Here is a 24987-nt window from a genome sequence, read left to right on the forward strand (position 1 = left end):
CCATTACCTATCAGAATCCAATTCAAATTATTCACATTTCCATTCAAAGCCCTCAACACCGCCACCTCTTCACAAATGGCAAACCTCATCTCAAATTACTCTCCCTTACGATCTTAGTAAGGGGGAGTAATGATAACCTTCTATCTGATAACCAGCTTTCACCTACAAGACTTTTCCCATGCCGCTACCCATCTATGGAGTTCCCTACAGTGCCTGATCAGATTCTGCCGCAGCCTTCAAATGTATAAACACATTCTAAAAACTCAACTCTTTACTGGAATCTACCCTCTATGTTACTCAATGGGTACAGTCTCGCTGTTGTTCCAATTTCAAGTCTCAGCCACACTCGCTACTCTTGCTTCAGCTCTGCCCTTAGCAGATTGTAAGATCTCATGAGCAGGGACCTCTCAACACTTTGTTTTCACACATGCATTTAGTCTGTCTACCTTGTATGTTCCTGAAATTTGTTTGCTCTGTTTTCCGCACTGTTGGGCCTTACAAATCCAAGTCAATGATAGAATATCTGTTTTATGACAATAAAATTTTGTAAAACAAAAAAACAATCCCAAATCACTATACACTAGAACAGGTGTCGGTAACCCCTGGCACATGTGCCAGATGTTGCACACCGACCGTCAGGCTACGTCCAGACATCAAGGGGGAATATAATTTCGGGAGCGCAAAGCTTCCACCGCTTGTCTCTATGGGGGAACAGGTACTTTCCATTTGAACAGTAGCGCGCGAACACTCATTTATACAGAAACCACAATGCAGCATCTAGCGTCCGGCTGTGTCTCTGCCCCTACCTCTTCTCTTCCCTTCAGACTCATTATTGGTTGTGCCTGATAGAAAGTGAGTGCCTTTCTCTCTGTGCACAGTAAAAGAGGCATCTGATCCAAGTCAGTTAGCTCACCCGTCTGCATTCCATCACGGCCTTTTCCTGTCTCAATTTTTCCCTCCCCATGTGTGCCTCTGCCTACAGCCCATGTGTGACCAAACTGTTTTATGTGTATCTGTCCTACATTACGGCTGCCTGTCCCTTTCTCTCTCCACTGTGCCCCATCTCGTTTTTCCCCCTCCTTTTTTCTTATGTGCCCCCACAATCCACAGTCCTAATGCACCTCACCTTCTACCCCCTTGTTTTCCACTTATCCTCTTTTCACACCTTTCCTTCTCCTCTACTGAATGTGGTAGACAGCGTTGGTGGCTGCCAATCAGAAGTGATGTAAACAAACAGGGGCAAAACCGTGTCCAACGCCACATAACTGAACCTGAGAACAGAATTGAACCCAAAAAATCCACCTATTATGTGTGGAATTATTTTTACCCAAATCCTGACAACAGTTGTCTAGCCAATTGTAGCGTTTGTAAAGCCACAGTCAGTTAACCATCTAGGAACCTCATCCATGTTCCGCCATTTGAAGCAAGTCCATGGCAAGCTGTTGGGAAAATCAGAAACTTATGCTAAAAAAAAAAACAACAAGCAGTCCATCATCAGCTAGGTCCCTTCTCTCAGCTAGATCCCGACACCTGCAATCTACACCCACAACAACATTCTCATCAATATCCTCAGTAGTGATTGGAGTTAGTCCTACATCCAAGTTGCTAAGGATAGATGGACTCCTCCACTATCCTGGATTCCTCAAAAGAATTCTACAAAAACTAAGGGATGTCATTGCAACATGGCTTATCCCGCTTGGACTCTCATCAGGATATTTCATTTCTGATAACGCCACCAATATTGTGAGAGCATTACTGCTGTGTGAATTCCATCACATTCTCGGTTTTCATCACACAATAAACTTGTCGGTGCAGAGGTTTTTAAGAAATGACAGGGACGTGCAGGAGATGCGGTCTGTGGCCCGTAAAATATCAGGATATTTCCGGCATTGGGCAACAGCATGTAGGAGATTGCAACAGCTACAAGAGCAATTTAATTTGCCCTGCCACCAACTGAGGTGGTGACAAGGTAGAATTCCACCATGTATATGCTTCTGCGGATGGAGGAACAGCGAAAGCCATCCACGTTTACTCCACAAGCCATGACATTGGGAAAGGAGGGGGGTGTATTTTACTCAAGCACAGTGGAGAATACTTATTGTGTTGTGAAAGGTGTGAAACCATTTTAAGTAGTTGCCTGTGAAGTGAGTTCAGACACTGCTAGCTTGAGCCAAGTGATTTCCTTAATTAGACTTTTGGAAAAGCAGCTTGAGAAACTGAAGGACGAGATGAAACAAAGCAATTACGCCAAGTATGTCGGAGTTGTAGATCAATACTTTATTTAGTTATCAAAATCTCGAAATCGGATTAGTACACTTTGGCGACTGTGTTTGATCCTCGGTTTAAGAGCTATGTCTTCTCTTTGTTTCCAACTGACCCAGATCTGAAGGGATGCAAGGAGCTCCTGGTGAGCAAGATTACAGCTCAAGTGTTACGTGACAGGACGGCGTCTCCTCATTCAGTTTCTCACTGGTCTGCTGCTAGGAAAAAACTTAGCTTTCCCAAGAGACCCAGGGATGATGCAGATGACTCAGCACAACATTTTGACATCTGGTCTTGTCTAAAAGAATTGACCAAAAAATGTGACACCTCTGCTGTAACTCTACCTGATCAAACTATCAACATTCAAAGGATGTTGGAGGATTATTTTCACAACAGCATAGAAATAGACACATCAGACAGTCCCTTTACATATTGGGAGGAAAAAAAAGGAATTTGGAGACCCATGTACCAACTCGCTTTGCACTGCCTAAGCTGCCCACCCTCCAGTGTGTACTCAGAAAAAGTTTTCAGCACAACCGGAAAACTTGTCAGCGATCGGCGTAGGAGGCTACTTCCTCAAAATGTGGAAAAGATGATGTTCATAAAAATGAACTTCAATTTCCATGAGGAAGGCCTTTACCGCCTATTACATCAAAATACTGAGACTTCTGTAATGGTGAATTCCAGCAGTGATGAACTAATAATGTGTGAGGATGATGTACAACAACATCTTGCCATAGTAGAGTTCATTAGCAGCACTGTTACCTTAGGTGCCTTGTTAGCTTGCTTTGTGGGGGCCCAAACAAACCAAGCACATCACCCTCAAAGTGGCACTCCTTGTCGCTAAAGTGCTTGGTTTGCTAAAGTGTGCACGTCCTTTTTAAGATTCAACATAAGGGTGGGTGTGAAAGCCCAGGGACAATTCCATCTTACAACACTTTTCCTTTCAGCTACCGCTGTATGCCATTGTTACCTACATGTGCTATATACTGTTGTGTGCTTTGTAAATATCTTAGACACCCATTGATGATGCAGATGACTCAGCACAACATTTTGACATCTGGGGCTAGATTTACTAAGCTGCAGGTTTGAAAAAGTGGGGATGTTGCCTATAGCAACCAATCAGATTGTAGCTGTCATTTTGTAGAAGGTACTAAATAAATGAAAGCTAGATTCTGATTGGTTGCAATAGGCAACTTCTCCACTTTTTCAAACCCGCAGCTTAGTAAATCTAGCCCCTGGTCTTTGTCTACTATAAAAGAATTGGCCAGAATTAGGGACACCTCTGCTGTAAATCCACCTGATTCTACCATTAACTATGAACATCCAAAGAATGGTGGAGGATTATTTTTAACTTTTCTGAAAGGTATAAAGACAAGAGTTTTATTAACAAAGAACAATGTTGCTTGCAAAAGTAATGTAAGCATGGCTGCCTAAATAGACGTGTATATATATTACCTTGCACTTTGCTGCTGTTTCATCAGTTACAAGTGTTTGTAATCTGCACTTTACATCAAAGGTACCTAACTATATTATAATCTTTTGTGAATTGGGGCTGATTCGAAGCTCATTGATGAACTTGCTATTTGCTGTGAATTATAATGGCTCTTTTTAGTGCATGGTCTGGCACCCTGGATTGGTCTGGGTCTGATAAAAGCATGCATCCCGTGGGGTTGGGGGGGGGGGGGGGTCTCATCCCCATGTATTAGCTGTAGAATCACCAGTTATCCTAGGAACGGGTGGAGCGATCAAATGAACCATAACTGATTTCATGATCCAAGGACAATTCTATGTGCATCACTTTTCTTTGCGGACACTGCTGTGTGGAAATGTTTCCTAGATGTGCTAGGAACTGCCGTGTGTTTGAGTCATTGCTCTGTCGCTTCCAGCCAGGTTGCTGCAGTCTTTGTTTGAAAGTGTATGAAAATAATATTGTAATCTGTGAGATGATCCAAATTGACTGCCAATTACTTGAAATTAGTGTTATCGAGGTTAATAATTATGTAGGAAAAAAAAAGAAGCAAAATTATGTGATTTTAGCAACAACAACAAAAAAGGAATCCAAAACCAAAACACGCAAGGGCAGTTTTGCCAAAACCAAAACACGAAGTTAATCCACATCCAAAACCAAAACCAGAACACAGAGGTCAGTGAACATCTCTACTTCTTAATGCCTTCCCGCTTGCAAAAGGTTCTGGGGAGACCATGGATTGAATGAAACATACTCTTACCACAGATACATAAATTCAGTGGCCACTTTATTAGGTGCAACTTTCTAGTACTGGTTAGGACCCTTTCCCCTTCCACTATAACAGCTTGAATTATGTGTGGCATGGAATCAACAAGGTGCTGGAAAAAATCCTTAGTTCCTGCAGATTTATTGGATGCACATTCATGTTGTGGAGGTCATTGGAGTTCACTGAACTCGTCATATTTTTGGAACCATATTGAGATGTGAGCTTTGTTATATGAAGTAACAAACAGTATCCCACCACAGGATTTTGGTTCGGCGCTAGTAGGGATAGGAATTTGATAAAAGTAAATTAAAAAATACAAAATGAGTACCATAAATAAAAAGAATACAATATTCAAATAAAATAAAAGTACTAGACGACAGTCCTAATAGTAATAATACTTGGCGTTATCAACTCCCCTGCTGCTCGTTAAGGGTCTATTGAAACCCTAAAGTACTGAAGTCATATGAAAAATAATAACGGCGCTGGAAGAGTGATAACTCCGAAGTAAATGGATATAGATACAGATTTAATATATCATATGTAGCAAATGCAAAAATTAAATAAAAACATATCAACACAGATCAAATGATTGACAACACAGTCTCTCAGTATTGACAATACTAGTTAAGTAAACGGTATAGTATAAACAAATATTTCTGAATCCAGATAATAAAGATGTATGAAGAGAGGCTGTCCAGAGAGGCAAAAAAGCCAGAGTCCCAATATATGAAGCACTATCCTACTGGAAGAAGCATTTTAACGATGCTCAACTGGTCTAATGTATGCCATACCTTTATACCCCCCACCATCAGCCTGCACTGTTGAAACAAGGCAGGATGGATTCATGGATTCATGTTATTTATGACAAATTTGCACCATAACATATCCATGTCGCAGATAAAATTGAGATTCGTCAAACCAGGCGACTGTCCAGTTTTGGGGAGCCTGTGTCCACAGTTGCCTCAGTTTCTGTTGTTAGCTGACAGGAATGGAACCCAGTGTAGTCTTCTGCTGCTGTAGCCTATCCACTTCAAGTTTCATCACGCTGTGCATCCAAAGATGCTCTTCTACACACCACTGATGTAACACATGGTTATTTGAATTACCATTGACTTCCTGTCACCTTGATCAGTCTGGCCATTCATCTCTGACCTCACTCATTAACAAGGCTTTTTCATCCACAGAATTGCTGCTCACTGGATGTTTGCTTTGTGCACCATTCTTTGTGAACTCTATAGAAAATATGGCGTGTGAAAATCCCAGAACAGCTGCAGTTCCTGAGATACTCAAACAACCCTATCTGGTAGCAACAATAATTCCATAGTCAATGCCACTTAGGATCACATTTCTTTTCCAATCCGATGTTCAATCACCATAAACTCTTTACCACGTATGTGTACATTTATGTAATGAGTTGCTGCCACGTGATGGTTGAATGGTTTAGATATTTATATTAACATACTACCTCTGACCTGCTCCTTATCTTGTTTCTGGTAACCATGTCTCACTCCCGCGTATAAGACTTCTCCTGTGCTGCTCCCCAATTATGGAATTCCTTACCATGCTCAATCAGACTTTCCCATAGCCTTCAAATCTTTAGACAATCTTTGAAAACTCATCTCTTTTCTAGATGTGACCTTATCCCCGATAGCTGTATTCACACTAATGCACCCTCACAAATGTCCTAATCTCCACTCTGAACCACATTTGCTGCTCTCGTTTCAGCTGTGCCCTCTTCCACTTAGAATGTATGCTCTTTAATGGTGCATATTATGTGTGTTCTCCTATAGCTAATACCTGGAAATGAAACAATGGAAAAAGGTTTATAAAGGTTTGAATGGTTGATTGAATATTACTTAGTAACAATTTAAAAACAATATTTGGTTGATGGAAGATTGAAGGACATAGGAACACAGACTAGGCCTCTACGTCAGAAGCACAATAGCAAAAAAGTTAAACAGAGAACAACGTGCAAACTACTGTCAAACGCACGAAAGAAGCAAATGTTTGTTTTTAATTATAGCTGTGTTTGAGGCAAACTTTACTCAGAACCATTTTCAAATTCATAGTTCTATGTAATTCATAATTCATTTATCATGTTTTAATAATAATTAGGTTTGTTAGAAAAGATGAATAGCAAGTACAGACAGAAGCCACGGGCAGTCCATGTGTCAGCTCAAAATTGTAGATAGGAAAAAGTAAAACTATTTGAATTGTGCTTTCTATAGCTCTGTAAGTTTCCTTAAGACAAAGGGAATTAAGCAGTTTTTGTTTAAGCCTTAGGAAAAGATGCGGAGAGGAAGGGGGGGTCTTGGGGAACCAAGCAATGGTTTGCACATTTTAAGTCATCACATCTTTCACAAATGCAAAATGAGTTTGTGAATGCCCCTGAGATGTTAAAATAGATGTGCACAACTGCAAGTCATTTTTTATATTAACATACTCTGCATGAGCCAGATTGTGGGTTTAAAATATTAGCTGTGTACCTAGCCCTATTGCATGGGAATCATAAATATAAATAAAAAAAATACATGGCTGGATATACTAGCAAGAGTCACTGTCTGGTCAGTTTTTCCCCGGTCTTCAATAAGAAATGCCTGATTTTAGGTTGCAAACAGGCTGTGATGTGGAATTACTTATCCATTGAGATAACATGCTCACTCTGATGATAAGCATAGTCAAAACAAGAGCAAAATAGTGCACAGTCAGAGGCTGACTATTGGATATGAACTAGCACCCCATGTTAATTACAAAAGTTAATGATGTCAATCAGGGTCACCCATAATCAGTGCCGTAACTAGAAATTTTGGTGCCCTGGGTGAGACAGGGCACCGACGCCCTCCATGTAAGTGGGAGTGGCATTTGACATGTGGGTGCGGCCAACCTAATGTGGGTGTGGCTAGGAGAGAGAGAGAGAGAGACACTCTTTGTACATTGTTCCATGATAGTTATTTAAGAAAAAAAAAACACATATGAAAACAATCCAAACATTCAGACCAAAAAAGGTGTTACCTCCCTCCCCCCCCCCCAAGACTCCAGATATTACCAAAACTGTGGACCAACAAAGTTTGGATTGTCATCATTGCTTGCTTACGGGATTCATTGGGGCACTTATAGCACTGATAAATGAAAGGAAGGAGACCTCTTTGGAATTACAGATGGACAACTGATGACAGTAGCCCTTATAACATCCAGTTGCCTTTATGAATTTTGATTTAGCAACTTGTTATTTTATTATTAAAGTAATATCATGTCCAGTGACATAGGGTTCACTAAATCAATTTCTATGATGACATTAAGAATCCTTTTAATGCTTGCTTTTATACAGTAACTGATTGGCATACTTCATTACATATGTGTGTTCTTAAAGCGGCACCCATATATAATAGTAGCACACCTCTATTTCTAAAGCATCTTTATTATTATTTGTATTGCCAAAAAGAGAATATTCAAAGATGGGGTTGACCTTGATTGGATAACCAAGGCACCCAACCAATTGGATGCTGCCGTCTCGCACAGCCCTTTCAAAATTATTTATGCTTTAAATATAGATGCTTTGCCAGTCCATATCTTGATAACGGTGAAGGGCACGGAAGTGTTCCCTACCTTTTTGCTCATCAGAAGTAGCGGACATTTTTTTTTAACATAACAATTGTAGATTGTCCTTAAACATTACTTGCCACTAGCCCTACACAACAAAACACTGGACTGCCCTTCTTAAATTATAACTCTACGCAGGCGCTGAAGTGTTGGTCCTGGAGACGTAACCCCCATTACTGTGTTGGTTATAGGAGAGGGGACGGGGAAGATAGAGATTACTTATAACAGTTTGAAGCTTCAGCCCTTAAGTCCGTCCCGCCCACTGACAGGAAGTTTGGCATTTTGAAAGCTTCAAACTGTTGTAAGTAATCTCTCTCTCTCTCTTCAGCCCTTAAGCGGAACTTAAGGGCTGAAGGTATGGAGACAGGTAGCGGATGGCTGCTGCGCCCCCTTGGCCTTGCGACCTGGGCGACGGCACTGCCCGCACCACCCTCGTTACGGCTCTGCACACAATACCACCCTCTTGCGCCAACCCAACTAGTGCACTGTATTATTCCTGTAACATCAAGGCACAGGAATTAAAATTTAGCATGGAGAGCAGCAAAGTGGGAATGGGAATGATCCATGCTTATACTGCAACCTTTAAACCACTGGGAATACTAATGGTTACTGCTTTCCCTCCTGCCTGCAGAGGAGGTAGGGAGAGTACACTGCACTCCCTCATCCTCCTGTGGTATGCTAATTTTTTGACCTCTATGTACTGTGCAAAGGATGTCACATGACACAGAAGTCATCTGCTCTGTTCTGTTTTAAAGCAGTGGGCCACCAATAATCTAGAATCGAAAAGTAAAAGAGACTATGCACAGTGTACAAAAGTATTCACTTCCCTTTGGCATTTTTTTTTGGTCATGGAATCAAAATGCATTTAATCAGTCATTTTTAACACATAACACTAAATACTATGTAATGTAAAGTAAAAATAACTTTAAAGCTTTTCTATTAATCAATTACAAATAGAAAACATACCATGATTCATTACATACGTATTCATCAAATTGTTTTAGTATATGGTAGAAGCACCTTTAGCTGCAATTGCAGCTTTGAATTTACTTGGGTATCTACCCATCTTGATACCGGATATTTCATCCATTCTTATTTGCAATTTTGCATGAGTTCTCTTGGGTTGTATGGGGACTAATAGTGAAAAGCAATATTCAAATCACTCCAGATTCATGATGGGATTGAGGTCTGAACTTCAATAGTTTCACTCCAAGATATTGTGTGTGTATATAATAGTGGTAGGCAACAAGCAATCAACAACGGCACCCCAGCTGTCTGCTCCGAATCTTATTAGAATGGGGGCAGCTGACTTTCCAGTCATATAACCTCCTCTGTACAGTGCCATGATAAGTGAGTGCTCTGTCCACGTCATCATTCCTCTGCGCGGTACTCAAGCTCATTCGTGTTGCCCCTCAGTGGCGTATAGCTATATATATATATATATATATATATATATATATATATATATATATATATATATATATATATATATATCTCGATCAGTCACAACATTAAAACCACCTGCTTAATACTGTGTTAGTCTCCCTCCCCCCCCCCCCAAAAAAAAAAAAAACAGCACTGTCCCGATGAAGCAAGGAATCCACAAGACCTCTGGAGGTGTCCTGTGGTATCTGGCACCAAGACGTCAGCAGCAGATCCTTTCAGTCCTGTAAGTTACGAGGTGGAGCCTCCATGTTTTAGATTTGTTTTTCCACATCCCACAGATGCTTGATCGCATTGAGATCTGGGAAATTTGGAATGAAACATTGTCATGAAGGAGTCTACTTGGTCTGCAACAATGCTGCTGAAGTAGGTTATATGTGTCAAAGTAACATCAACATGGACACAAGGATTCCCAGCAGAACATTTCTCAGAGCATCACATTGCCTCCTCTGGCTTGCATTCTTCCCATAGTGCACCCTGGTACCATTTCTTTCCCAGGTAAACGATGTACCTGCACCCAGCCATCCACACGATGTAAAAGAAAATATGGTTCATCAGTATAGGCCTACTTCTTACATTGCTTCATGGTCCAGTTTTGATGCACACGTGCCCATTGTAGCTGCTACACAGCTAACTACAATGCATTGTGTGTTGGGACACCTTTCCATCATAGGCAGCATTAACTTTTTCAGCAATTTGTTGCTACAGTAGCTTTTGTGTGGAATTAGACCAGACTAGCCAGCCTTTGCTCCCCACATGCATCAATGAACCTTGGGCACCCATGACCCTGTTACCTGTTCAACGGTTGTCCTTCCTTGGACCACTTTTGACTAGCTATGACCCAGCTGACTAGCCATCACAATTTGGCCCTTGACAAAGACACCGAGATCCTTACGCCTGCTTACAACACATCAACCTCAAGAACTGATGGGAATACCATTGCCATGAAGGGGTGTACTTGGTCTGCAACAAAGCTGAGGGAGGCTATATGTGTCAAAGTTACATCCACATGAATGCCAAGACCCAAGGTTTCCCAGCAGAACATTTCTCTGAGCATCACACTGCCTTTTCTGGCTTGCCTTTTTCCCATCGTGCACCCTGGTGCCATCTCTTCCCCATAATGATGATGATAATGAAGGGTCCCGTGCTGGCGCAGTCCCTGACATTCCTTGCTGTGTGAGTTTTTATAAGCCCAGAAGGCATGACTGTTAACAAGGAGGATCCTATATAAGCAGCTTCCTGTGAATAGCACATGCTTAGTTTATTGAGCTTTGTCTCTGTGAACCAGCATTCTGAATCGTGTACCTTCCTGACTGCTTTACCGTTCTTTGACCCCTGGCTGGTGGAGTACTACTTCTCTGGCTCTTGACCCCTAGCCCTGAGACTGCTATCTTCTCAGGCTTAGGACCCTTATCTAATCCTGGACTTTACTATACTTGAGTTTCCAGTCTTATTCTATGTACTTAAAAGTACAGTCCACCTTTTTCACTATAAACTGTTTCTGCCCCCAGCTTTGAAGAACATCATTGTAAGAATTTCAGTCACAAACTGTATAAAAATTCCATGCTCTACCAGGAGGTGTGGGAGCTGCGCTCATATCTTAAGTACAAATAGAATACTCATTCCCAACAGACAGCAACATGAAAAAATTCTGGTAACCTTCAAGTGTGCTACATGAAATGTGAACCTAATATTGTGCACTAAATGTGAATCTCTAGCCTACAAAAGTGGACAGCACCAAGTAATATTTTCAATTATTATTTAGTATTGATTCCCAATTATCACCATTTCCTCATGTACAATAAAATAATCCAGAACAAAGAAATATCTCTGCACCTTGGCAAAACCATGCACTGTAGAGGGATGTAAATTTAATATGTGATGGCAGATTTATAGCTGGGGTAGGGTGAGTCCTAGATCAACTTTAAATTTCAGTGTAAAAATAAAGCTATGAAGTATTTGTGTGCTAGATGACAAAACAGACAGTATTTAATTTATGTGCAAAATAAAAAACTAATTTGCACCCCTTGCATTGCAACATGGTTTTGTCCAGGAGACAACTTACTCCTTTTTTTGCATTACTTTCCTTAATGAATCAGGCCCGCTGAGTTCAAATGTTTCTAATCATAATCATCAGTTTCACTCTTTTGAAAGTAGATTTAAATTTAAAACAGTTTTACGAACAATGGGTTGATGACTGAGTCAGTGTCGTAGAGTATATTATCACAGGCTGTACACATCATATATATTTTCATCTACTTTTTATACCAGCTTGTATTGCGACATGTAGTTACCCCAAATTACCACATGGGGGTGATAATTTGCATAAATTTATTGATTTGTTCTGCTGGTATGGGTTATGGTTTCTTGTTATAAGTATATTTTTTCATTAATGGCTTCTCTTATTTGCCTTTTCTAGCATACAATAAAAGTGTCTACCTCATCATCTTTTAATTCAGTCACTCTGCCTGTTTATATTGATGCATTTATTATTCCCTCATAGGGCCACACATTCTCATACACAAGTAAAGAGTCTGCTTCTAAATGATATATCTCCAACATGTTATAAACCAATTCCATTAAGGTAGCATTATTTATATTAGGCACTGACTAAAGAAAAACACACACACACACACACACACACACACACACAGGTGTGTAGCCTGACGTGCGCTTCATTTTCAACTTTCTCAAGGGAAATTTGTTTTATTCTATATATAAAGATGACTTTTCTGCATGATTTGAAAGATGTGTACTTGATAAAGGGACCACAGAATGCTGAAAACTTGCTGATCTTTTATTTTTCATGCAGCCATTAAAAGATATCACATTCATGCCACTTGCGTTATTCCATTTAAAAGAACACATCAGGTTATCCATTCACACTTAATCACCTCATCTTGGAACAGTTATGTGAATTGTGATTTACTTGAACACATTTATTTGTGGCTTTATTCCCTTATGTTTTGCTGGGCTGATGTTTGGATCATTACAATTTTAAGATAAAACAACACTAAATTATGTAGGTGGAGAAATGCGTAAGCGCTGCTTAAACTCTTCATTTTAAAGTTAGTATTGCCAGACTTTGGGATGTATATCTTCATAATCTCCATGAATTTATGAGGGAAAATATGCCATATAAGGAGTTCTGTTTCACAAGCCTAGAGTGGCTAATAGTTGCAGTCAAAAGCAGCAAGATATGTAGGCTTCTAATGTCCTGCATGAAGCTGCACTCATGAGAGAGGAATATGCTTAGAGAGTCACGGGTAAGCACAGGACTTCAACACTGAAGAGCAGCACTAAAATGCTGTGGGTAAGATCCATGTCTACTCAATTTGGAGAACAGTAGCTAACTTGCAATGCATATGCCACTGTGATTTTATATATGGTTTCTATTTTTAAGATCATATCTATCTGCACCCATAGCGGCGTACATTATAAGTGTTTGTTGGTCTTTGTTACACTGCTCCATACATGGTTTGCTGATTATAACTTTATTAGCTTCAGAGCAAAAGAGACAATGGAGAATTGTTTAAAATGATACAGGGTGAACAATTCTTGTCATCAATTTGTACCTGACAAGTACCTACATTTGATTATATCTATTACTAATACATTAGAAATTTTATGATCGTGGGGATTTGCTCGTATTGTGTTAGAGTTGTCCGTTTATATTTTATTACAGAGTTTATGCTTTCAATTTTTTTTGCGCTATTCCTTTTTCTATCCAACTTAATGACACATTTTATCTGAAAATTACTGACCAGTGGCATTCCATCATGGCTACAGTGAACCTGTCTGTGATGGGGCTTTAAGAGCAAAATAATTCACCATGTCATAAGGCACGTGTGCTCAACACTACTCAAGTACCACCAACAGGTCATGTTTTCAAGATGCATGATTAAAGAAATACTGAAATCATGATGTGTTGGTGGTACTTGAGGACAGGAGTTAGTTGAGCACACCCCTGCCTTATCACATGGTGCATTATCTTGCCATAAGCTAGGAAAGTCCAGGAATATTTCCAGGAAAATTCAGCTTAATACAGTGGCCTCTCATCTGTTACCATAGTTCAAGATGAGATGAAATTAGCCATTCATTGGCGTCAACATCGGACTACATTACTGTGCTGTATTTGGACATCTAAATCCAATCCAGACTAATTAAGACATATTGTGGAGCAAGTAAAGACGTAACTAAATCATCACTGATAGTGAACAGTTTGTGTGTGCAAATCCACTTCAGAAAAATAATCCGAAACATAACTCACCGACTTGTAAAAAACAGAGACTTAAGTATACACAGACACACGAGAGTTCCGATCTGAGGAGAGGCCGATTCTTGAATATTACGTCACTTGCAAGTGCAACTTTCATATTTAAAGCGGCAATGCAATGGACCCAGCATAGGATCATGTAATGTACCTTAGTACATTACATGATATAAGACATCATTATTTAATAAAAGTTAACCTGTAAAGTAAATTCATAATGCGAGTACTCAACAATGTGCCAAAAAAGTTTAATCTAAACCTCTGTCGAAATTACGAGCCAAAAAATTGAAATAGCGATTACATTAGTATTTACTCCCTTACTATATCCATATTAGATTTCATCTGAATTACCAACTTTCTTCATAAGTCACATTAATAGTTTATTGGAGTGTGTAGTTAAAGTGTGTTAAATGATTACAGCAGAAATACACCTGTCTCTGTGACTTCCACCAGGTACTTAATGTATTTCCAAGCAAAGACAATAAAATGAAGACACAAGAACTTTCCAAGGCCATTGAGAAGTACCAATCAGGAAAAGGGTACAAGAATATTTCCAAGGCACTGAATATACCCTAAACCACAGTTCAATCCATCATACAAACATGGAGAAGATGCAGAACACCTTTGAACTTGCCTAGAACAGGCCACACTCGCCCAATGTCAACTCTTAAGGAGCTATGCTTGGCTCAAACCATCCCTACAATTAAGCATGGTGGTGGCAGTATAAAGTTATGTGGATGCTTCTCTGCAGCAGAAACTGGAAAGCTCACAAAAAGATAGAGGAAAATGGACAGAGAAAGAAAATCCTAGAGAAAATTACAATAGCGCAAGGGCACAAAAATGTAAGATTTATCTTCCAACATGACAATGACCCCAAAGCACAAACTAATGCAGTGGCTTAACACCTAAAAAGTTAATGTCCTGAAGTAGCCTAATAAAAGCCCAGCTCTGAATCCAATTCAGCACCTGTGGCACCATTTAAAAATTGCTAAAATTGATAAGAACAATGGGATAAAATTCCAGTGTCTAAAAGTGATAGGCAGTTATCCCAATATAATTGCTGCCAAAGGAGGCAATGCTAATGCAATCAGTTTTCAGTATTTTGTTCATAATTAATATGGCAAATTGTTGGATTAAATTTATTATGGCACGTTATGGGGTACTTTGTTTAGATTAGTGGGAATAAAATTAAAATAAATCCATTCCATGTTGAAACACAACAAAATGGCCACTGTAACAGGCTTATTAGCAGGCTATACATGCGAGACATTAATTATAATGTTTGTACAAATTTTTATTTAAAACTTTCTCTAGTTTCTCTATTCACTATATTTCACTTTGGAGTAGTAGCTTTGTTAAATTACCATTTTGGGTAAAGGAGAACATTATGAAACCGACCATCAAAATTGGGAAACATTATGATGTCCTTCAGAAAATGAAAGTTTCTCATTAGCTGGCAAGTTAGTGTCCACTGTGTCTGGGTTATATAACTTGAAGCAGCTTTTATGTTCTAGCAGTCGGATTCTGATTTTCTGACTAGTTAAGTTTATTTATCTGCCTATTAGTGGAAACAGTTCTGACTATGTAACCACTTATATTTTAATTATAACAATAATAATAGTAAGAAAGAAAAAGACAAATGTATCACATAGTAAGAAAAGAAATTACATTTGCATGTAACTTTGTGATGTCATAATTACATTGAATTATATCATGCATATATTTGACAATGTGTTGAAATCTAAGGTTGTTATATATTTATTGAAAACAAAAAAATAGAAGGACAAAGTATTAATTACAAGTGCTGCACAAACTATATATTCACTACCAGATAGCAATTATCAAGCACTTTATAAAGGGCCACACTCCTGAAATGTAGTGGCTTTTGTTTTCCTTTAAGGAGTTCTCACCTCACTTCTTTGTGCAGTATCTGATAACGTGTAACCATTGTCCCTGACAGCTGTTTGGAATCAGTTTCCACCAAAGAGGAAAAAAAGGTTTTGCCAGTAAATGAGTGAACCATGGTTCCTTTTTAGGTCTACCGTCCCGGCTCTCCTAAATCACTAATCACCTAAGAGGCTTATATCAGGCTTCTACCCATGAATGATGTCGACACAACATTCCCAAAAGCGGCATATGAACCTGGATGATGATGAGCATTGGCTGTCACTTCATCATATTTAACTGGCAGATTGGCCCAATTCTTTTTATTCCACAGGTCTTACTTTTGTCAAACCATAACGCAGGTGTCCTAAGGTGAGCTCAGCGAGGACAGAAACCTCCCATGGCCCAGCTTGCTAAGTTCAATACTAGCTATCAATGTCTAGTTATGTCCTCATTAACAATGATGGTAGCAGAAGTTGTGGGGGCAAAATATTTACATAAACTCTGTGCATGCCTAATAGTCAAGGTTTGTTGGTACAAGTGATCCATTTTTTTCATAAGATGGGGGGAGGGAGGGGGGTACCAGTGGCTCTTGAGCTCAAGATGCCTCCTTGGTGGAGTGTAAGTACTAGATATTTCCCACAGCATATGACTGTTACTATTAGAAACATTATTCCATGTAAGGTTGCTGATTGCTATGCAACGAATATCGTCTGAAATTACTACAGTAAAACAATTGTTTAGGCAGGTTCATTCTACAATATCATACCAGAGAATTATTCCAGGCATAAATGATCTGATAATTTTTCTATAGTTTAAAAGGCATGGCTATAATGTCCTATAACAGTTCATCTGCATTTGTAGCAAGTCTCTTTCCTCCTCTAGACCCAAGAGATGTCCCAACACATTTTTACCTCCATAATGTCCTGTATTAGATAAATACTGTAAAAAAATACTGTAAAGTTATGAGAAGGAGAACTTGAGCTACATCCCTGCCTTATAGCGAAATCTTAATTCAAAGTAATAGATGAATGATGATCATATTTTATTTTAAATTACTCTAAAATGGAGATGCGAGTTAACCATACAACTTCCTGTGGCTCTGCATGGTTATTATAATAATGCAAGTGGTCTAAAAAAAAAAATCCAAACAGACAAGCAGTCCGGCATGAGGTGCACTGGAGATTCTATTAGATAAGAGCAGTGATAAGCAGCATCTACCATCCGTTCAGTAAACAGTGATGATGGAGAGAGTTCAGACTGTCACCCCGTGATGAAGAGCCTACTAAACAGTCTATTAGTTTTTCATTTGCTGAATTAATGTTCTTTACGGCCCGTGTGCGCCGGCTGCTTAATGAATTGTCTCGTTAAAACTGCCTGTGGTGCTGTTGGGCTGCCTCTGCTCCTAGGCATAAATTCAGAGAAGAAATGAGCCTACATAAAGAGGACATAACTCCTCTGGAAGTGGTTTTTGTTCTTCGCTCTAAGAAGAAGCAGATTATCAGTAAAAAAACAAAAAAACCCCAAAAGAACAAAACAAAAACCTACACAGAGGAATTTCTGATACTAAGCTTACCACTTTAGGAGCTACATCTACATAACATGCCAGGAACACAGTCGTATCTGTACTCCAATAGTTCTCTGAACTATGTTTATGTCATTGTCATTCAGAGGCTAGTACCCATTCTCTTTTTGCCTCCTAAACTCTTGCAGGGACCATACAGTAAAGATGTTTATTTCTGTTTTCTTTACTATGATTTACCTGAACACTTATCAATAAAATGTCCATGATAATGAAACAACAATTTAATAGCAATAACATAGGCCATTTATCATTGTTGGCTTATATCGGTGCTTCTCCTTTAAATGTTTACAAAAATACAGTTGGAGATAAAACAGCTGAATTAGAGACCAATTACACTAGTGCACATAAATATTTTGTTATTTCTTTGCGTTTATATTAATAATTCCATTATATATATGGGTGACACCTTTTGGTCTGGATATCTCAAACACAACTAACTAGCCAAACTCTGAAAATGGTTATATGGTCTTTCTCATCTAGAAGTCACTAATAAAACATCCATTCCAGCCAAAGATCTGTGTCTCTCAGATACACTCCATGTTTTGTTGTACTGAAAGCTACTGAAAAATATGTAACTACAATAAAATGTAAAATTACATGGATACGTCCACTATGTCTGAATACACTACAGTAATGTACTAGCAGAAAGAAGACAAATTAACCCCTTTGTCAGTCAGTTGGTATAGGTAATAAAGTGACCAGGTATCCCATTGAGAGGTTCTACGGTATGATTGAGACAAGGGAAGAAATTAAAAGCTGACTTCTGTCCCCTATATTATCACAAAATCAATAATAAAATCAGCTCCATCCAACCTACCAACTCCAGTACCTCCACTTCTGGTTCCAGTAACTACATGAGAAAGAGCATGGTGTAACACAGAATAAATCACCATACATATCTGCAACAATGTATCTAGTTTTGATTACAAATGGAAAACAAGGATTCAATTTCTGTCTTTGAATCTAGCGACTTCAAAATAAAAAAACAAAAAAGGTGAATCTTATCCCCATTCCTGGGCATAAAGGTAAGAGACTATTGATTTAGGAGATGGAGGTGGAGTTTTACAGTCCTGGGGGGTAAATGTATCAAGCTGAAAGTTTTTCAGCGGGTTTGAAAAACCAATCAGATTCTAGCTATCAATTATTTAGTACATTCTACAAAATGATAGCTAGAATCTGATTGGTTGCTATAGGCAACAACTTCACTTTTCAAACCCGCTGGAAAACTCTCAGCTTGATACATTTACCCCCTGATGTTTTCCTCATTATCATGCATTATATAAAATACCTCATCTGGAATTTAATCAAGGAATAATTTAGGTCACATCCTGCTCAGATTGACCTGGCTCAGAGGCTTCAGAGGAGGGCAACAGGTTCTCCAAGTAGGAAAAAGCCTATTATTGTGATTGCCATATATTACATGATATTGTATTTTATGGAACATATGATTTTTCATTTTTTACTCCTGTTGTGCTACATAATTTAATAATTGTAATTCTGACAAGAACTCAGAAAAAAGTAACCAATGGTCCATTCATTATTAATGTGTTTTGTAGTTTTCAAATGTTAATTGTAACAAAGAAATATAATACCACTGAGTGTGTAATGATCTGTGACTTACAGCAGATCAGTTTATAGATAGAGGAACTCATTAATTAGCATGCAGCATATCTCTGCAAGTCAAGTGAAATGATACATTTCTTTAACCCTTATAACAAACTTGGAAGTTTTGGAATAATTATGGCATTTTAAGGGAACTGCTTATACAATTAAATTGGTTGATACAGCATTTGCTCTAAACATTATACATTTTATGTATATGCAAAAAACAGATTTTGTTTTGCAGGGCAATATTTCAATGATACCCAATGGCTGTAAAGGGCATTTTTTTGGGCCAGTTATTTTATGAGTGGGTGGCTGCATAGCTGATTATTCCTTGCAAACAGACTTGTATTTCCATGGCTTTGGAGATGGCAGGAACCAGAGTTAGGCCTATAATTTCGATGGGTTGGACATTTGCACCTTCCAAATGCACTTTGAATAAAAACATGTATTTCTAGGTACATCCCAACCAACAGAATCACAACATTCAAATGTATAACAATGATCCACATATGGTCATGAAGATACTTTTTACAGGGTCAGTTCCACAAACTGGAATATTGGTGTGTTCTTTGTTATGTGCAAGGTGGACAATTAGGAAACAGAACACTATTGCACTCCTGTCTTGCTCCTGTGCTATGGTCTGTAAATGACTGTGACTTTTCCTTTAGTAAATCATGAAATGCAGGATAGCCTCTGCTCCTATTCAGATTTTAATAATCTGCATTACCAAGTAGATCTGTCAACTTCTTAATAAAGAGCAAACAAATTAAATTTTTTCTGTGTTCTTTATCATGGCTCAATCGTTTATTGGCAAAGAACTCTAGCCACAGAAGTGTCTGGTGGATAGGGAAGGCTAGCATACTATATAAATTAGCGGTTCTTAGAATCATATGTTTATGAATCATAACAAAGAGGTACTAATAACCTGTACCATGTATTTACAATATATTGTCTTACACACAGGAAACTACATACATTCCTATAAAATGATTTTTAAAGACAACACTGTGGTATTATGTAAGGTTTGTTTACTCTGTTTTCCATAAATAATAAAGTTGAAAATAATACTTTACTATCCTGTAGAGCTGTGAACTGTACTATATTACTTGCTCTTGACTGTCATAACAAGCCTAATTATCCAGATAAAAAAAGCGGTTTCTCATTGAAGGATAACATAATTCTGTCACCTCTCTAGACACCAACATGGATAAATATACTGTCCTCTTCGCAGCAATGGAAACTACATAATGTTTTGGTTTTTTTAATCATTTACATGTTACATCACTTAACTGTTTTTAATTCTGAAATAACAGTACGGCAATTTTGTTTTATAATCAAATACCTAAAATGCTAAACTAATTTGTGTATTATAAAAAAAAAAAAAACAACCTATTTACATGTATGAATATGTGTTGAAACAAGTTTGATATCCCCTTAACCAGCCTGTCCCTCATTTCTCACAATATGTGGAGCATAAGAACATGTACCTTTTATAGCCCTGTTAATGTTCCCTAGCTCACCAGAGTACAAATGCAGTGTCTAATTACATGTGGATAAGGGGACATTGTAGACATGGCTACATAGTGTTAGGAACTCCCAAGTCAGTACAGTGAAACTCGGGAACTACTCAGAAGGCCAGGTGTTCGCTGGAGCCCCTAGTGGTGGGGACAGACTGGGCTGCGGGCCAACCAAGGGTCGAGTAACGTATACTGACTTAAAGGAGTTCCCAGAAGTGGAGTGATTGGCGGACTGTAGTTAAGTAGAATCCTAGGTCAAAGGGTCACAGGCACAGATGCAATATCCAAAGACAAGCGAAGGGTCAAACACACAGGCAGAGAAGCAAAATTCGAAGTCCAGGCAAAAGGTCGAAGTCAGAAGAGAAGGGTCACAGGTCCAAGAACAAGCAGGGGTCAAAACACGGGTAGTCAAATCCAAGGTATCAGGAACCAAAACAGATAGCACAAGCAGGCAGCAGGACTGAGGACAGAACGCTATAACCGGCAGTGAGGCTGCAGACCTCACTGCCTTAAATACACAGAGGGACCAATCAGGGTTTGCCCCTGAAGTATACCCACTTGCAGGCTAATGCCTGCTAATTCAGCCCACAGGCTGAATTCAATCATAATTTACAAAATGCGTGTGCGCGCCCGGCTCTCTATACCGCCGGGACGCCGCGCTGAAGGAGCATCTGGCCGTTGCCTTAGCAACGGTCGGGTGCTGGGCGGAAGTGACGTCCCGGTCGTCAAGGTGACGGCCGGGACGCTAGAGGAACCAGGAAGCGAGCCGCGGCGGCTCTTAACACATAGGAGAGTTTTTCACTATAGGTTACTCATTGTAGAAATTAATATTGTTTCTTGTATTCTGTTGATATTGCAGTGATGCTCTTATACATTGTTCTTAAATTGAAGCCAGGTGGGCTATGGGTAAGGATCGGGTGGGGTCCAGTTCCAGGATACAGATGAGGGGGCTGTAGCTGCATTCAGTCTCCAATTCCACTCTCTACAGGAAGTCCTGATCAGCTGGAAGCTAGTTCTAGCTGAAAAAGCTTGTAAGTGTTAGGAACTCCCAAGTCAGCACAGTGAAACTCGGGAACTACTCTGAAGGCCAGGTGTTCGCTGGAGCCCCTAGTGGTGGGGACAGACTGGGCTGCAGGCCGACCGAGGGTCGAGTAACGTATACTGACTTAAGGAGTTCCCAGAAGAGGAGTGATTGGTGGACAGTAGTATAAGAAGAATCCTAGGTCAAAAGGTCACAGGCACAGATGCAATATCCAAGGGCAAGCGAAGGGTCAAACTCACAGGCAGAGAAGCAAAATCCGAATTCCAGGCAAAAGGTCAAGGTCAGAAGAGAAGGGTCACAGGTCCAATAACAAGCAGGGGTCAAAACACGGGTAGTCAAATCCAAGGTAGCAGGAGCCAAGAAATGGATAGCACAAGCAGGCAGCAGGACTGGGGACAGAACGCTATAACCGGCAGTGAGGCTGCAGACCTCACTGCCTTAAATACCAGTAACAGCCAATCAGAGCTTAGCTCTGATATCACATGAGCAGGTTCTGATAGCAACAACTAATTAGCCCACAGGCTTGTGAGTGCTCCTGCGCATGCGCCCGGCTGTCCCCAGTTGCCGGGACGCAGCGCTACTACTGCTGTCGTCCGACCGTTGCCTTGGCAACGGTCGGGTGGTTTCCAGAAGTGACGTCCCGGTCGCCATAGCGACGGCCGGGACGCCTGCAAGAGGAAGGTAAGAGTTGCGGCGGTGCCCGCGGCCGCTGCGACTGCTGACAGTAAGGGGATAATACTGTAAGATAATGTGGTAAACCCAGAGGTATATTGTTTGTATATAGTATTCTAGTGATTTTATTTATTACCTTTGTAAACGTATTTGCCTGAGTGACTCTAAGAACTCTTGAAGGTACTAGGTATGCTTCCCTGCCATAGTAAGGCCAGCCTGCATGATTGGGCCAGATAAATATGTATCTTCACAGGATATTAAGCTTTTAAAAGGATGTTTCAAATGTTAATGCTTAAATTTATTTCCTCTTTAAATTGCTCTAGCATGGCTATGTCTGTATATTGTGAAACTGACGCTTAATCAGATAAAGGGCACTAGATGCACATCTGTGTTTCTTCATCTTGTATCTGCCAAGCAATTTAACTTTCTGGGTGAAGTCATGTGACCATAGACCACTGCCACAATGTATTATCATGATGATAACAAGATCTCTCATTGCAGCCCTTGTTGTCATCTTTCCAGTCAACAATTTTATCCACACAACCTAGCTATATATTGTATACCTTCTGCATCGAAGATCTCAGAACTAGGTATTTCTACCATGCTTATTTAAGATGAGTTTTTATTTTATTAGAACAACAATAAAATAATATTTTTATTAAAATTTAGCTTTTACCATTCACACAAAAATATCCCAATTTCTTTTGCCTAACAGACCACTGTCACTTAAGGCAAGGTTTAGATGCGTTATGGATGACCTCCACTTAATTCCCTCTGGCCTGGCAATCGGGCAAGTCCAATCTATATCAGGCACAAATGTAGTGCAGATAAACAGAATAGTTGGAAGAAAGTACCAGGGAAAAGTTTATGAAGGAGTGCTAATTTAGGCTGTAAAGTTGGTGGACACAGGCAAGACTACCGGTAGAGGAAGACCAGAGAAGGGACATAAGACCAGGGAATTTGTATAGGAATGGAGAGAGTGAGGTAAACTACGAAATCATGTGGCTGTTACGTGTGAAGGAAGCAGGAGAGGAGACCTGGGGATCAAGTAGCATTGATAACGAACGAAGGATTCAGGAACTTGATGGGGTTCCAAGGAAGCAGAAGGCAATCATGGGACATAGTGTACCAATTGAAGAGAAAGAGACGATATTGGCTCACTGAAAAAGCACTATGTGTCTACAATAGATACCCTGTTAACCAATTTGAGAGGGAGAAAAGCAGAGATATGGATTTTTCACATGCTGTCCTCAATGCTTCATTTCCCGAAGTAACTTAGGTCATAACAATTAACAATGTGCATGAAAACAATTTGTTACAATTATCTGTTGTTGTTTTTCCCCTCTCTTAGTGCAATAGGTTATTTAGGTGGTCCAAAACAAAATTAACGTTCTCTATTTCAGGCACGATAATTTACAGAATCAAGAATGGTTAGAGGATGGCTATATTTTCTAATTCACAAGTGTGACTACATCTATAATCCCTAAATGTAATTGTTAAAGAAGGAAGCTGCGTTTGTATTCCTTTAAAACACAAGAGGGAAGAAAATGACTTGTCGCACCTGACTGCTCCGGTAATACAAAATCCAATTGTGAGTGAGGGGAGATAAGAGGAGAGAAGTGGAAGGGCCATCACATCAGCAAACACTAAGTAATGAACAGGGCTGCCACTGTCTGCCATGATAAAACACTCCATTAGCTGCGCTGGTTTTAAATGAGTGATAATCGTGGCACCACAGCAGTGGAAGGTGATTGAATTTTTATCTCTAGCCTGGCGTCTTGACAAGCTGACCATAAGGCAAAGATGTCCCCAGTGTACAGCATTATACTCAGTGTGTCCTCTCTAGTACCACTGCGGGTGCCAGTTCTGCAAATCTTACACACATTAACCCCTTAGCAGGACTAGCCTGTGCCAACATGGGAATGATACATGAGAAAAATAAATGGTCATAAGACAAACTGTAATGCCTTTTTAGTATTTAAAATATGTTCCCAGAATATCTATTTCTAACACGGAAATATGATATAGATATAAAATAACATCTGAGAAAAATGTTCCATAATGATGAAGCATTACTTAGAAGAGCCCAGCACCTGCTACCCTATTTTCTGTTAAACAAAATATTCTAATATTCATAATAGTTACTTTATGAGTTTTGTAAAGCATGAGCACATTCATTTTCTTTATATAGCTACCAGGACTGGGGCTTTGCCATCTAAAACCATACTTTAATTTTTAAAATATCTAGTTCATCTACAGGTTAGTTGTTTACCTAGCGATGAATACAGATTTTGATTGCACATTGCATGACATAATTGCAGGCTGCCAGACTTCACAGAATTAGCACCGTAACAAGGGGCACCTCTGTTTTTTTTTAGCTTCTTTGGGTCATCAGCAGTAATAAATAACGTTCAATCATTACACTGGTGCCTTGTGCAATGGAGGATTGGACAGTTTAATGCTGCAGTGTTGAGAACAATTATACATGTCTGTATCTTTCTCTCATCACCTTAAGCTTGCATAACAGTGAATAGGACTGCAGAGCATAGCTGGCCCTTGTTTCAATGCTGCATTGCACCTCATCACATATTCCATTTAAATCTACAATTGCCTGACCTCTCTGCTGAGTATTTAAGGATTTCTCATGGCACCAGATCGTTAACCTTTCATTTCTGCAGGGGTGTAAATAAATTCTGGCTGAACTCGGATCACCAGAGTCAATATCAGGAATATTATTTTCTGTTGTGTAAATTATCTGTTAGCAGTATTTAGCAAACACAGACTCAGGGGTCATTAGCAAGTATACCATATACTGTCAGGAAAGAAAAAACAAAACACTTTTTCACTCTTAACAATTCAATGAAAAC

General features: G+C 39.5%; 1 protein-coding gene across 1 annotated transcript in view; it reads right to left on the reverse strand.

Moving 5' to 3' along the window:
* Nucleotides 1-24987, reverse strand: part of EXOC4 (exocyst complex component 4) — a 356359-nt gene that overhangs the window by 39428 nt on the left and 291944 nt on the right. The window lies entirely within an intron of this gene.

This window comes from Mixophyes fleayi, chromosome 4 (genome assembly GCF_038048845.1).
Source record: "Mixophyes fleayi isolate aMixFle1 chromosome 4, aMixFle1.hap1, whole genome shotgun sequence".
Lineage (NCBI taxonomy): Eukaryota > Metazoa > Chordata > Amphibia > Anura > Limnodynastidae > Mixophyes > Mixophyes fleayi.